A 15395-nucleotide genomic window follows, 5' to 3' on the forward strand; every position below is an offset into this window, starting at 1 on the left:
AACAAGATTTTTAATCCCCCGCTCTCGCGTGCAACGCTTGAAGTTTCGACGCGAATACGAAATTACGATATTTGTCGTCGAATGACTTGTCCAGTTTTAAAGTTTCCGGTTTTGCGGCGACAGACTCTTATTAACTATGCAAGTATTTAATTATGCGCACGCGAATTTACCCGGTATCGAATTATTTTATCACGTATTATTTATCTTCTTTTCGATTTTTTTTTCGAATATTCTAAGTAGCCAGTTATATGAAACCTTAGAATTTTTCGAGAGGTTTTCCTGAACTAACTTGGTTCTCTCGATCGGTGTTAAATAAATTTACGTTACGTCAGGTTAACCGTCTATCCGACTGGCCCAGTACGTAATCGCCCCTAAGGTTCAAGTGTCTTTTACTAATTTACCCTTAATAATAATTCAGGACTTTACAATAATATAATATTTGACAATGCTTATAAAACACTTGACTTTTCACAGATTTTGACACAAGCACAACAATCTATTTTAATGAATCACCCTCCTGTTAACATCAAATACTCTATTCCACAAAAACATGTGGAAACCCTTTTCCTGCTTTGTACAGATGGTGGATTCGATCCAATTAGTAGTAATGTTGGTGTTGGTTTTACCATTAATGAGTGGCATAAACCTTTATCTTATGCAGGAAGCAAGCACATCGTAGTCAGTTCAGCAGAAGAATCCGAATTGCAAGCACTAAAGCTCGGGCCTGAACATACGTCTTTTATGGGTATAAATAAGTTAGTAGTTTGCTTTGACTACCAAAGGTTAGTTCAAGCAGTTAAGGGCGGCAGTTCACACTTATCATGGAATGTGTCGAGTCTTTTGCAAGAGATTACATCTTTGTCTATGTCTTTTGTATTCTTTAAGATTGTCTACTCCCCAAGATCGTTGATTCAACCTACCCACCTCATGGCTGAAACAGCAAAGTATGGACTTTCTTTGGGTTGTAATAATCTTGTCCCAAGCTCACTGCCAGCTTTGTTTCAATAGAGCCTTTTTTTTTCAATAACTGCCTGATTGTATTCATTCAAAGATAAAAACATTACATTCATAACAACAAGCTGCAAGCAAGAAAAACAAGGATTAATCAGTACAACTAGAACAAACAAAAGCACTTAAAATCCTGTCTTCTCAACATAAACTCCACCAAATCCAAGCACCCAACAGCAGCAACAAAACCACATTGGAAACCCCATCTTCTTCCCCGAACCAACTTCAAACTTGCTCGTACATCCACCGTGTTGGATCTCCCAGAGTAAAGACTTGAAAGCCTTCAAATCGAATAGTATAAAACTCCACGACAAAGGCGACATATTGGCAATTCCAAAAAAGAACGTCCCACCATAAGCCCAGTAAATGAGCGGTGGCCTGTTCAAGGTACCCAAACCAGCAATCCGGAGAGGGGGTTGATTTAGGGAGAGAGCCATGGCTTTTGACAAACAAAAAATAAAGCCAAACCAGAATTTCAGACTTAAGGGGCTGAACCCATGACATTGACACCGATTGAGAGATGCTAGACCTAGAAGAACCAGCTTGAACTTTACCACTAGCAGAACACCAACAAAAACCTAGATCTGGCTTATTCATGGTTTTCATACAAGAAAGGATCTGCAAAATTCAGAAATGGGGTAGCAAAGCCAACCCCATAACCCACACCCAGATCTCATGAAACTGAAAAGCAGGACCAGTGCCGATCTTCCAAAGGGTTAGAGAAACCCACCCCTACATCCAAACAAAGAAGACGAAAAAAGAGAAGCTTTTTTTCTTTTTCTTCTTCTTCATCACTTCCAGTTGAGAGATCTAAAATAATCTACGAGGTTTGGGCTGTGGAGGAGGTGAGATTTGAATGTGAGAGGCTAGGGTTGGAGAAGAGATCTGGGTTGGGACGCTTTATTTCTTCTCTCGCGGAACGAGGAGGAGATCCACTGATATCGCCCGCAGGAGAGGCTTCTACAATAACTAGTTTCAATAGAGTCTATACAGAGCTTTGTTTCAACTTATTTGCTATCTATTAATGAAACTAGCAATCATGCACATGCTCTGCACGTGGTGAAAAAAAAATCTTATGGAAGCTTATGTGATGACTGTCTTTACCTTGGAAAAGTTTATTACTAAGGTTAGACAAAGAAGCAAAACTGAAGGGGAAATCCATTGTACTTGGCACCTGTGAGTACAATACATTAAATAATGCACTCTAAAAATTAAAACCAAAACATACCCATTAACCGGTATGAAGTAAAGAAACACCCACAAGTTTTTTTTTTTTTGAATAGCCAACAAATAACTACTTCCTTTATATCTTGAAGTTGGATATCAAACATAGACAAAGAAGTGTTTACACAAAAGGACACCCTTGGAAAGAAAACTCGGTCATTACAATACCTATGATCCACTTCAATACCTACTACTTCCTTATAGTTATCTAGAAGCGGTGTTTTAGCCTATCATACTAAAAAGAAAGTGTTCTTGATTGCACAAGGACACAAGCTTAACTCGGTCATTACAAAACAATGACTTGTCATCGACTACAAATGCCATTTATTGGTAAAACTGGATCAATTCAAAAGGTATTTAGCTGGTGGCGATGAGCAAGCTGCGTCCCAAAGAGGATGTGTATACTTCTTGCGAATGGCTTGGAGCTTGTCCTCCATTTCGTCACCTAGTGGAAGTGAGCCAACATCTTGGCACGATTCGAAAGCCGTGATTAAGAGAAACCCGGTGTGATGCTTGAGTTTCATCCCAATTCAAAAAGGGGTTTTGTTCAAGGTATAACGTGCAACATAGACTGCAGAAGCATCTACCAGTGATGAACAATACCATATCAACTCATACTGTGTCAAGGTCAACTCTACCAAGAAGAATATCATGTTCTCCATCTCCTAATCAGACACAACAACCTTTATATATATTGCACAAGGAAGCTAGACATATGGTGTTGGGACTGTTAAGCTCCATTCAAGCTTTCCCAGAATCAGCTTCTCTATTACAAGTATCTATGCTTTGCCGCAATGCAAACAAAGTCATTAACCTCAGGTGCCCAAATCTCCTCATATTTGCTTGCTATGAGCATGGAACTCATGCCTATTAACTGCAAAATCTTCCTTGAAACTGATCTCATGGAAAGGTACCAATCAACCATATGAACTGTAAGATATAGAGTTTCATGCATGAGTTCAAACTTGTTGTAAACTTCAATTAACCATTCCACAAGAATATCCCTCATCTTCTCATTAATTTCATGCTGAGTATACATGTAAGTGTGAACTCAGCTCGAATTCTCAGCATGCTTGTAATATTTGTATATATCCTCTACATAGTCCATCTCCGCTAAGTGATTATCGGCATCTCTTTGCATCAATATCGATAATGGCATCTTTTGGCTTATTAGTTATACCACAAGCGACCTTGATTCGAAAGCGGTTAGAACTGATGTAAGGGTATGAACCTTCTTCTTCTTCGAAGCTTCTCTAGACCGTCTACAAATTTCTGATTTTTCTTCTTTAGTATCGATTGTCGATGATCGGGACTAATCTCAATAACCTTCTCGGGCTTTGGCCTCACAAAGAACATTCTTTGAGCAACCTTCCGTCTTGCGGCAACTTCTTTTCCAACAATAGGACCATCAACAACTACAACAATTTGTTTCTTATTGTTATTCTTAGTATCTGTCTTGTGGTTTGGAAATTATCTTTGCATGAAAAATTCCTTCTTGGGTGAGTAATTGGGTTAGTATCAATGCCTCTTCCATCAACACCTCTATTTGTTACATTTATGAGTGCTCATCGATTATTTCCTTCAGCTGCACCAGCCTTGTGCTTTCCTCCACCTACAATTACTGCCCCTCCTCTGGGTTGGTTTGGAACAACAGGTCTTGAACCCATTTCTTCGTTTTCTTGTTCTTGAAATTGCTTTGGACCAAAAATACACCTCCAAAATGTTTAAATCAATGATGATATTAGAATTTGTGGATGGGAACCACCACCTTCTTCAAAACTTGAATTCGCCACCTTCTTTTCTCTTCTCCACTTCTCTCTTTCTTTCTCTCTGCAAATAACGGTTCTTGTTCTTTGCAGTTGTTAAATTGAATGAAAGATGTATACTCACAGAGTTGCCGACTGGGCTACATCGTTTAACTGTCAATTTTCTGTAGAACGAACAATAACTCTTTTAAAATTTAATCAGCATAACAACTCAATCAGATGTTGAATGTTTAGTTTACCTCTAACCGCATCCATGAATGATCTTTTGAACTCTATAATTTACAACTGAAATTGAGCAGAATCCAAAAATTTCAAGTTTCCTAATTCATACCAAGAAATTCCAACTTTCAAAGAACATCAAAATGTTAGAGTAATACTAGGATTATGAGTAGTACACAGTCGATTAAAATTTATTATATCACTATCATGCCATGAAACCGTAGATCAAGGGAGAGCCGTAGAGGCAATTGCGGTAGCAGTTGTGAGAAACCCACTTTTCACGATTTGCTGCAAAGTAATTATTGACACATATGTCTAAAAAAAATACATTAATTCTAAACTTATACATTGCCACAGTTACTTCAAAAAGATAAAAGTAAATAGACATACCTCAACAACCTCTGAGATTCTAGCATGATAATGCAAATGCCCAGTCCCTTTTAGATGTGTGAAAGAACCTAAGAAGAAAATCAATCTGACTACAAATAACTTTCCAAGAATTTACTTAATAAATAATCCCACAAAGAATTCAATTTCAACACATAATTTACTTTAGTTCTCAATCAATAAAAAATAATAACATAAAAATAGGGAAAAAAGGAACGGAAAACAAATGAGAACTTACCATGTAAGTAGTCAACATCTTATAGCTTAATTGACAACCAGTCCTGTGAATAGTTGGGAACAACTACGAGAAGTGTCACAAAATGTTCCGAGGCCGGTAACAGTATCTTCTGGCTTCACTATATTAGAAAGATCTTGGATAGCTAAACTGTAATGAGAAGACTTAAGTTAGCCACATCAAATCTTGATACAAACTGTCATACATTAATACAGAGAGAAGACATGTAATAGATTCGGGATGCAATAAAAATTTCAAGAATAACTTAGAGTCCAGACTGGAGTTTTCATCGTAAATGAGGCTTCTGCCTAGGGAAGTGATCATACCTTCCACCTTGCTTTCTGTTAATTGTATTAACCTAACTGCGGATAGTGTTATACTCAGCAACACGTATTTGGCACAAATCATGCCAGTTAGAAAAGGTTATGCCTCATACGTGTATGAAAATATGCATGAAAACATACAGAGAGATTAAAGCCAATTAAAGAGAGATTAAAAACAATACATCCAAAATTGGTGTGGGTAAGGCCCCACTATATGGCTAAATCATCACAGCATACACACAAATACTCAAATTACAAAACCCATGAAATCCCCAAATACCAATAGCGATTTTCAGAAACCTCTACTAACCTTCATCGCCGTTGTTGATCATCATGTCTGTAATTTGTTCATTGCAATGAGCTTTGATATCTCTAATTCTCATGCTTCTCTAATTCTTTTGGAAAATCGCGGATTTAACAAACTCAAAACTAAAGGAAGAAAACATAAGCAATCAAATAAAATTTGTATGAACATATACCAAAGAAACAGATTTTCGTCGCCTCGTTTTTATTTAAACAACAAAAGGGTTTGGTAGATAGAACCTCGAGTATTTCAAGAGTAAGAAAAACAATTGAGAGTAGTAGTTTCATTGTGAGAAAAAAAATTATGAGAAACAGAAGAGATGGGAGAGAAGGAAAAAGAATCGGTTCGTATTCTTTGATTAGACTTTTCCTTTTCTTAACCTCTTATTAAATAACCCAATTATTGCTAATTAAATGGCATTTATAGTAATGCGTACAATTGAGAATGGTGTGGATTTGGTTTTCTAATATACTGCCACATAAAAAGATTGATTGCTCTTATTTAAAGGTGTTAAGCAGTATTTTTATTTAAGGACAATATCAGTACTGAAAATTTATAAAGGCATAAATAGCCAAAGTAGTCCTCATTAATAAATATTTAGGCATCTAATTTTATTATTCATCAAGGGTATTATGAGTCAAAAAAAGACCCGGATGAATTTAAGAGGCCACGATCATTATAGGTTATACTACTAGTAGAAATGTCTATTTAAAAAAAAATGACAAGACACAAGAAATAGAAATAATAAAAACCCAAAAAAAAAGAGAAAGCTCTCCTGCGGCTGAAAGCAGTGTTCTCTTCCCCCTCTTTCTTTGAATTTTGAATTTGAATCTCACTTTCAAGATTCAAATTCTCTTGAAACACCAGGTCAATTAGTTCTTTACGTAAAATAGGATCTAGTTAAGCTACTCTCTTTTTGTTTCTCTCTCTTTGGTTTTTCTCACTTCCATCCAACAACAGTGCCATCTTCCCATCCCCCACCAACTCCCCAATCCCCCTCTCTTTCATTACTTTTCTTCCTCGACAGGATAACTCTCGCATGGATACGCAGGCAAGAACAATGTTAAGTGGGGAATCTTCGGGCTCAAGTTCAAAATATAAGATAGAGCAGTTACAAGAAGAGATGCAACAACTCTTCTGCTTTAAGGAAAAAAGAGTGGTGGACATAAAGTGTAAAAACTCTATAGAAGATATGGAGAGCGGAAACATTCTTATGGGCAAAGTATATGGAGGAAGGCACCTAACTACCCAAGAAGTAGCTGATGAGTTACACATGTGCTGGCAAACCAGAAGTAAGACTAAGGTGGAGTTGATAACCAAAGGCTTATATAAATTCGAATTTGAAGAAAAGAAGGAATAATGATCATGTGCGAAAGAATGGGCCATGGCTGATACATGGCTTCATCATCTCTCTCAAGAAGCGGAGCATAATAGAAACGTATGAGGATACGCCGGAGTTCGACTTTATAAAGTTCTGGGTACAAATTTTTGGGATACCAGCTGACCGTATAAATGATGACAATGTTAAAATTGTCGAAAGCGCTTGGCCAAAGTTAAATTCACAGATCTTACTTGCTCTGCTGAGTTTAAAGCCCCAGTTGCTAGAGTTCGGGTAAAAATAGATATTAAGGAAAGGCTACTGAAAGGTATAGATCTCAGAACAGAGGTGGGTGAAGTCTTCCCAGTGAAGTTCAAATATGAAAAGCTGGATATTTTTTCTACTTCTGTGGTCAGATTGGTCACGATTTCTACTTCTGCAACCAGAAAGAAAAGTACCGAGTGAATATTTTGAAATGTGCAGGATCCCCTAGAGATATCAAACATAATTTCTTGTTCATGCTGCGAGCAACGATTTTTTTAATGGAGTGGTTAATCCGCACCCTACTTCGGTGATCTTCTTTAGTACACCGCAGAAACCCCGTTATGATCAAGTTCCGGCGAGGAAAAAAGGGAGTCCAGCTAACCGGAATTGGAATGGAGAAGGGATCTTGGCTACTCCTCCCAGGAACCGACACGTGTTGAGACATCAAGGACAGATGACCATTGGAGGACAGGCTTCTGGGGGCCACCAGTCAAATGATACAACAGATAAATCAGACAGTGGGCCGGGTGGAGGGTCAACATCAGAAATGACCGTTAGGTCTATTGAGGTCTACAGGCCTAGGTCAGAAAGTTTTGCTCTGGGCCTCAGCCCAAACAATTCGGGATAGGTTAGTGGTTGTAGCAGTGTCAATGAGAATCATGTTAATTTGGAGGGCCCAAACTCTAATGGAAATATAGCCTCATTAGTGGGCCTCCAGGATATGGAACTAGAGTTGCATAGTGATATGGGCTTACAGGATAGGGCTTTGGTGGTCCATGCTCCAAAGAATCTTTTAGACACGCAATCACATAGCAGCAACAGGGATTTGGTCAGATCTAGCCACTATTCTCCCACAACTCCCAATGCTATCTTTCTATTTCTTGAGAAACCAGCTGCATCAAATGAGTCTCATCCACCTTCCTCGAGCCCAATCCCAGTTTACAGATTTCTTAGCGCACCAACACGTGGAAGAGGCTTCAAAACCTTAGCTTCCCAAGGGCCTTAATAAAGTGAGGTAAAAGAGAAGGAAAGTACTCTCTGGTCAGTTTACCTCCTACAAAATACAAGCTTTCAAACAAAATATCAGTGGTTACGGTGGGGGGAGAAAAGAAAAGCAGAATCTTGTCAAGGTTTGGAAATGGATAATAATGATAATGGTATCTGGGTAAGGAGGAGTGTTCGTGTTATGGAATATAAATAAAAAAAAGCAAGAAAGGAAGCAAAGGAGATTAGGGCTAGGGGTGAGGGACATGTCTTTATTCCAGAAGATGCCCATATTATCAATGTTTCTAGTGACTCTAATGGATCAAGCCACTCAGTTCTGAGTAACAACACAAGTGCTGAGGCTTTGTTTGAGGAACCCTCTTTTGATTCTACTCATCATGAAGACTCATTACCTGATTTAGATGAGGTCTCAGGTCACAACAATGTAGCATCTGTGCATCCACTAGCCATAGTGAACCCAAATCTCAATGAGCTGGAGCCCTTACAGCAGTTTGGGGGTGAAGTGGGCCAAGGTAGCAAACACCAGCTGTTAGAGTATGGTTTGGACTTTGAGAACAGTGTCACACAGCCACGACCTCTAGCTATAGATGATTCATCAGTGGTACGTAGACTACAGTTCAATGGTGGGAACTTGGACTTTGGGGAAAGCTCCAATAGGCATGGGCAAAATAATGAGGAGTTCAACTCATATGGTACTGTCTGTCTATTTCTCCTCCAGAATTCGCGACGGTTGTTCCTCAACAGCTGCCTCACAAGCAATGATACACGCCTGGAATTTCGGGGAATAGGTTCCTCCACGGTAATTCAAAATCTAAAGGATCTGGTTTGTCAACATCAACCGGACATCATCTGTTTATCTAAAACGAAAGTGAGTAAGGATAGAATTAATATGCTTAGTAAGGTGATTAAGTATGAACATGTCTTCTGTGTCCCTACTTCTGGACTTCGTGGTGGCTTGGCTCTCTTCTGGAGGACTGGAGTTGACTTGGAAGTGCTTGGAGCTACATCAAACCAGATTTCAGGTAAATTAAATAATTATTATAGTAATGTGTCATGGTATTTCACTTTTGTGTATGGAGAACCCAATGCCAACATGAGACCTAGATTCTGGATGGAGTTAAAGGAATGTGCACCTTTTATCCCTGGACCTTGGCTAGTGTTTGGGGATTTTAATGCTGTTAGAACCCTTAACGAAAAAATTGGCGGTAGATCTATTTTTACAAAATGTATGCATGATTTTAAATCGGTGATTAGTGATCTAGGGCTTATTGACCTAGGATACAAGGATCAAAATTTACATGGAACAATAATAGGAAGATAAATGATAATATTCTTGAAAGACTTGACCGTGCCTAGGCTTTTGATGATTGGTGACTTTGTTTCCTACTATGACTGTTAAGCATGTTGTCAATGCCACTTCTGATCATTTATCTTTGATTATTACTCTTAAAACTGTTGAAGATAAAGCTGATAGACCTTTTAGATTCTATAACATATGGCTTAAGGATGAATCTTGCAAACCTCTGATTGACAAGGCTTGGAATTCTGTTACACATGATCTCCCTGTCTGGAATGTTATACATAAGCTTAAGAATATTGAAAACAACCTCAAAAGTATGGAATAAAAAAGTTTTTGGCAACATTTTCCATAATATCAAAAAAACTCAAAAAGATTTGGACAGAGTTTTACAAAAACCTTTTAATACTGTTAACCATGAGAAAGCAAAGTTTTTAAAAAACCAGCTTTTGGATTGGTATGATAAGGAAGAAGTTTTTTGGAAACAGAAATCTAGTCAGCATTGGATAAAAGAGGGGGGGGGGGAATACAAAATTCTTTCATTTATCCACAGTTTATAGGAGAAGAAAAAACCATATAGATAAGATTAAGGATGATATAGGCACTTGGCAAGAAGGTAGAACAGAGGTAGGCAGCACTATTAATGATTATTTTGATATTATCTTTAATTCTGATAACCCTGATAGTAATGAAAGTACTATGAACTTGTTTAGTCCTTGTATTACCCATAGAGAAAATGAGATTCTCACTAATTGTCCTTCAGATGAGGATATCTGGCAAGTTGTTAAGAAGCTTGGGCTTTCAAAGCTCCAGGTCCTGATGGCTTTCAAGGCTGTTTTTACCAACAATGTTGGGATGTGATAGGCCATAATGTTATTGCTTGTGTTAAAGATTTCTTTCTGCAGGGGAATATGAACCCTAAGATGAATGAGACTTTCATTACCCTTATGCCTAAGATATCTAACCCTGATCATATTTCTAAGTTTAGACCCATTAACTTGTGTAATTTCTGCTATAAAATTATTTCTAAAATTTTGGCCACTAGATTAAAAGCTCACATTGACAAGATAGTGTCTCCTTTTCAAGGAGTTTTCATAAAAGGTAGGAATATAGGTGACAATATTGGCCTGGCTTGTGAGATCTTTCATAATATGAAACAAATGAAAACTAAGAAGGGTTTTGTTGCTTTAAAAATGGACATGTCTAAAGCATATGATAGAGTAGAATGGTCTTTTATTGATAACATTTTTCAAATATTAGGTTTTAGTGACAAGTGGAGACTCCTCATCTCCCAATGTCTTTCTACTATCTCTTTTAGAGTTTTACTTAATGGTGCTCCTCTTGGTCCTATCACCCCCAACAGAGGGCTTAGGCAGGGAGACCTTCTCTCCCCCTACCTCTTTATTCTGGTCTCTGAAGCACTCTCGAGGATGATTGCTATGGCAGAAAACCAAGGGGATTTGCATGGGATTAAGATCAAGAGGAATGCACCCCCTATCACCCACTTGCTTTATGCTGATGATCTTATATACCCTTTTATTAAGGCTGATTTGAAAGAGAATGGGAAGATGAAACAGATTCTAGAGGACTATTGTGCCATCTTTGGGCAAAATATTAATTTTGAGAAGTCAAGCCTTTACTGTAGTAAGAATGTCCACAGTAGGCATCAAAAGATTCTGAAAAGGTTTTGGAAAATGATAGTGTTTGATAAAAAAAAGATAAATACCTAGGGGTGCCTATAGTGTTGTCTAGGAAAAAATGTGAAGATTTTGACTATTTGGTTGATAAAGTCCATGGTAAGATTAAAGGTTGGAGGGCTAAAGTGTTATCACAAGTTGGTAGAACTACTCTCATTCAAGCAGTGGTACAAGCTACCCCTCTGTTTGCTATATCTACTTATCTTCTTCCTACTTCTACCTGTAAGAAGATTGATAAGGCTTGCAGAAGTTTTTGGTGGCATGGCCAACAGATAAGAGCAAAAGCATTCACACCATTGGGTGGAATAGCATATGCAAACTTAAGGCCTTGGGTGGTCTAGGATTTCGAAGAACACAAGACATGAACAAAGCTATGTTAGCTAAGCTTGCATGGAAAGCTCTAACTGATAAAAAATCCTTCTAGGCTCAAACTTTCCTTGTTGTGTATGGTAAAAACTGGATTGACATAAAAGAGGATCCACCACCTTATGCCTCCTGGTTCTGGAAAGGGGTCACAAAGTGGCACAAAGCATTAAACCTAATTGTATATGGAGTATAGGTAAGGGGGAGGAAGTGTCTTTAATGATGCAACCTTGGTTGCAGATTAATAATAAACCTTGTTCCCTGGGTGATCTGATTCCTACAAGGATAGCTACTCAGACCCTTACTATCAAGAATATTATGCTTGAGGATGGTAGTGGGTGGGATACAAATAGGATTGATCACCTATTCCCACCCACTATAGGAAATCTTATTAAGCAAGTACCAATCAGACCAAGATATGCAAGCAAAGACAAACTAAGATGGATAGATACCCGAAATGGTAACATGTCTATAAAGTCAGCTTATAACAAGTTGAAGGAACATCAGGGGCTAGAACAATCATCTTCTTTTAACACAATGACTATAAAAGCTATTTGAAAAACTCATATACCAGCATCTAATCAGCTGTTCATATGGAAGATGTACATGGGAATCCTACCTATAGGGGATTTGCTTGAAACAAGGAATCTTAAAGGAGACCTCTGCTGTCCTTTTTGTTGGACTGTAAAGGAGGATCCTAAACATCTTTTTTTCTAATGTGAATGGATTAGATCCATTTGGTTTGTCTCTAACCTGGGAGGAAAGATACATGAGATGGAGGAGAACTCCATAAGAGATTGGATAGATCTTTTCATCACATGGAGCAAGGTAGAGGATCAGGGTATTGCAGAAAAGGGAGTCTTGGCACTTATCCTCCTCCAAGAGATCTGGGACTTGAGAAATAAAACAAAATTTGAAGGGAAAAACAGCAATAGAAAAAGCTTGATCAAACGATCCTATGCACTTTGGAACATATGTCTGCAGGCTTATGAGGACAACCAGGGAGTTGGGAATAACAATAACCCACACTACACTCCTTTTATCTCTAATACTGATGAATATAGAGATTGTTGATTTAGATACCATTGTAATAAAGTGTGATGCGGCATACTGCAAAGAATCAGGAAAGGCAGCAGTTGGAGCCGGCACAGGACAATGAAGGGAACCTCTGAGGGTAGCCATCGTCGGGAGATTCACAGCTCGGGGAGGTTGAAGAAGCAGAAATGGTGCAGACCGAGGTCGTAGCAAAGCTAGCTAGAGTAACGGGGGAGGAACTTCGATTTTGTTTGAGGGTGATGATAAATTAGTCATGATGGATTTACAAAACACTCTTGAGTCTAACTCTCATTATTGGAGACTAGAACCAATTAAGTTAATGATTGAGGAGTTATGTAAACCTTTTACTTTTTGTAAGTTGGTGGATCATCGTATGTATAGCTTGGGATGAGGCACATGCACTAACAAAGTGGGCTAAGACTTCGGGATGTCGATCTCTTGCCAAAGCATTTCTTTGGATTGTAGTATGGTACCCCTTATTTTCTAATATATAAATGACATGTTTCTAAAAAAAAAAAAAAAAAAAAAAAAAAAAAAAAAAGGTGGACTTAGGTTAGCCTAGAATGAGAAGGTCTAGGTGATCCTCGGATTGTGGTAATGGGTGGTAAGAGTGTTTTTTTGTGTGTTAAGTTTCGATGTTGTTTTCATGTTTGTTTTGTTCTCATTTTGGATTTTGGTCTTATACATTGTTTTAAAGGGTGGTGCATCTCATTATGTGGTTTGTATCTACGTATGTCTACATGTAAGATTATACGATATTGTATACGTGTATTCCTTTTAAGGTGTGTATACTTGGGGTATACACTTATATTTTTTAATATTTGTTTACAATGACCTTTGGGTGCAAGCTATAAATAACATGTTTAATTAATTTTGATGACATGTTTTAGATTATTTCTTGAAGCTTAGTGGTTGGGATATAATCCATTAACTTTAGAGCTTTTGAAGATTTATTGTTTGGCGTAGTGTTTGTTTGGTTAATCTAACTCTACCTTGAAGACGAGATCCTTTTAAGATGGTGTACGTATTTTTTCTATTTAATTAATTAATTTAATTGGTTATTTTAAAAATTAAGTCGGATTGGACTTCGGGATACGATGGGTCCGGTTTTGGGCCGAAGTGTCGTGTTGGGGCTTGGGTTTTGGACCCAAGTATATAAACACTTTTCTAGAAAATAGGGTTGAAGATAATATAATATATTAAAAAATGGAAGAGAAACCGGTTTCTTTGGAGCATTGGACACCAATCGGGCTAGGAGGATTCTGGTCGATTGTTAAATTCATTGAGTAGCTATTTGGCTATTTCACGGATTTGTAGTTTACATACATCGGTATATCTTGTTTCGTTTTTATAATCGTTCATTATCTGTTGTATTGGAATTCGTGCCATTTGTGTTATTAAAGTTTATTAAATTCATTTGAATTTAACTATTAAACATCGAAACTCCCATCAAATTAATGGCGGCTAAAGCCTCAAAGCAATAAATCTTTCTGTATTGAAAATCTTTGTGGTGGTATGGGAATAATTGATGATAGTGGAAGAATCCATTCATGGCTGACTAAAAGCCAAAAGAGAAATCGTATTGATAATTTTTCTTGTTAGTTAAATTATTGTGTATTGTGACTTGGATGGGGGTGGTTAGTCGATTTGAAGCTTTGAGGGAGGCTTTAATGGCGCCCGAGCGCCATTCTTGTCATCTTGTGGTTGCAAACTTTGAAATTTTGTTGGTTTGGTTTTGTTGGTTTGAGAAATGTTGGGTTGGTTGTTGTTTGATTGAGTGTTGTAGAGTGGTGGGGTTTTGTCGGTTTGAGCTTGGAAAGGATCGAAATTCGAATCTAGATTTAGGAATAGTTTGTGGTTTTATGATTTTCGGTTTTTGCTTTTGTTAAAGGTGTTGGGTTGTTCAAATTGAGTTAAACCGATGTGTTGAAAGGGGAGGACGATCGGTTTTGGTGGTGGCGGTTTTAGCTTTGGAGGAGGAGAAATGGGTGAGGAAGATGACCATTTCGATTTGAATATGGGCCTTGGTTGTTTCTATTGGGCGGTTTAGATTGTTGGGCGAAATGTTTAAGTGTTTGGTTTGGGCCAAATTCTTTTAGTAGCTTACCGAAAATTTCCGGGTGGTCATTTGAAATTTCAGATTTAGTTTTATGTGGGCGAAATCTATCAAGTGGTTGGGCCTTTTTTCATTTGTTTTGTAATCTTTGGACCGGTGTAATTAAGTTTAGTTTGGGCCCGGTTTAAGTAAGTTTTGGGACCGGTTCTAATATTAGTCTATGGGCCCGTTTCATTTGTATTTTTTGGACCGAAACTTTAAGTTTTTGGGCCCGTTTCTAATATTGTTTGGGCGGTCCATATAATTTAATATAGATCCAATTGGGTCGGGTAGAATAAATAAGTGGACTTTTTAGACTTAGGGTTAAGGTTTGGGCTTGGCCATTTGGTCCGAACCAACCTTGAGCCGTGAACCATGCACGACTTTTGACCTTAGCCATGAACCATGGCTATGAAAATTGTCAAACACGGAAACGCCGGTTTGACTTTGACTAGACGGTTTGACTTTGACCATCGAGATTAACTTTGACCTTTGACCATGGGCGGTTGACTTTCACCTTTGACTTTGACTTGGGCGGTTTGACTTTGTCGGTTTGACTTTGACTAGGGCGGTTTGACTTTGACCATGACATGTTGAGTTTGACCTTGACCATGACATGTTGAGTTTGACCTTGACCATGAGGTGTTGACCTTTGATTATTTGACTAGACGGTTTGACTTTGACCATGACATGTTGAGTTTTATGACCATGACATGTTGAGTTTGACCTTGACCATGAGGTGTTGACCTTTTGCCGATTATTTGTTACCATTGACCATTGATTGACTTTGACTTTGTTATTTGTGAATGTTGACTTTTCCGGTTTTTCATATGT

General features: G+C 38.0%; 1 pseudogene; it reads right to left on the bottom strand.

The window, feature by feature from the left end:
- Nucleotides 1-2762: 2762 nt before the first annotated feature.
- On the bottom strand, nt 2763-3899 carry LOC147494590 (G2/mitotic-specific cyclin S13-6 pseudogene; annotated as a pseudogene).
- Between the last annotated feature and the right edge of the window lie 11496 nt (nt 3900-15395).

This window comes from Coptis chinensis, chromosome 6 (genome assembly GCF_015680905.1).
Source record: "Coptis chinensis isolate HL-2020 chromosome 6, ASM1568090v1, whole genome shotgun sequence".
In the NCBI taxonomy this organism is placed as follows: Eukaryota; Viridiplantae; Streptophyta; class Magnoliopsida; order Ranunculales; family Ranunculaceae; genus Coptis; species Coptis chinensis.